This window comes from Etheostoma cragini, chromosome 13, assembly GCF_013103735.1.
Source record: "Etheostoma cragini isolate CJK2018 chromosome 13, CSU_Ecrag_1.0, whole genome shotgun sequence".
NCBI classification, from domain to species: Eukaryota; Metazoa; Chordata; class Actinopteri; order Perciformes; family Percidae; genus Etheostoma; species Etheostoma cragini.
The window spans coordinates 25,256,037-25,256,594 of record NC_048419.1 but is presented as its reverse complement, the minus strand read 5'-3'; the positions used below and the strand labels follow the sequence as shown (position 1 = coordinate 25,256,594).

Below are 558 nucleotides of genomic sequence, written 5' to 3'. Positions count from 1 at the left end.
AACTCCGTGACATTACCCCCCCCGCACACACACACACACACACACACACATACACACACACACACACACACTATATACTCACACACACACTATATACTCACACATGCACATTGTTGTCTATCTTGACACTCTGGAAAAGATTCTTTTTAAATCTTAATAAGGCTTTCAATGTAAAACCAAATAAATAAACTTAGATTAGAGTAAAAAAACTAAAACAACAGAATTAAAGTCTCTACCTTATACTGATAGTGTGATTATGAGACCAGACTTACCAGCTGCACCTCCCGCAACCATCTATAATTACATAAACAAACCCTGCTCAGGTATTATAATAATAATAATAATAATAATAATAATAATAATAATAATAATAATATTAGATGTAACGGTAGAATCCAACTTTTATAACTGAAAGTCACCTCACACTGCAGCAACTCAACTGTGAAACTTCGCCGTTGAGCAATTTCAGTCTTGAAATGCGTTACGTTGATATCAGTCTGAAATTCATGGATTGCGTAGCCCCCCCCCCCCCCCCCCCCCCCCCCCCCCCCCCCCCCC

General features: G+C 39.1%; 1 protein-coding gene across 2 annotated transcripts in view; it reads right to left on the bottom strand.

Moving 5' to 3' along the window:
- grk6 (G protein-coupled receptor kinase 6) overlaps positions 1-558 on the bottom strand; it is a 22,380-nt gene that overhangs the window by 16,542 nt on the left and 5,280 nt on the right. The window lies entirely within an intron of this gene.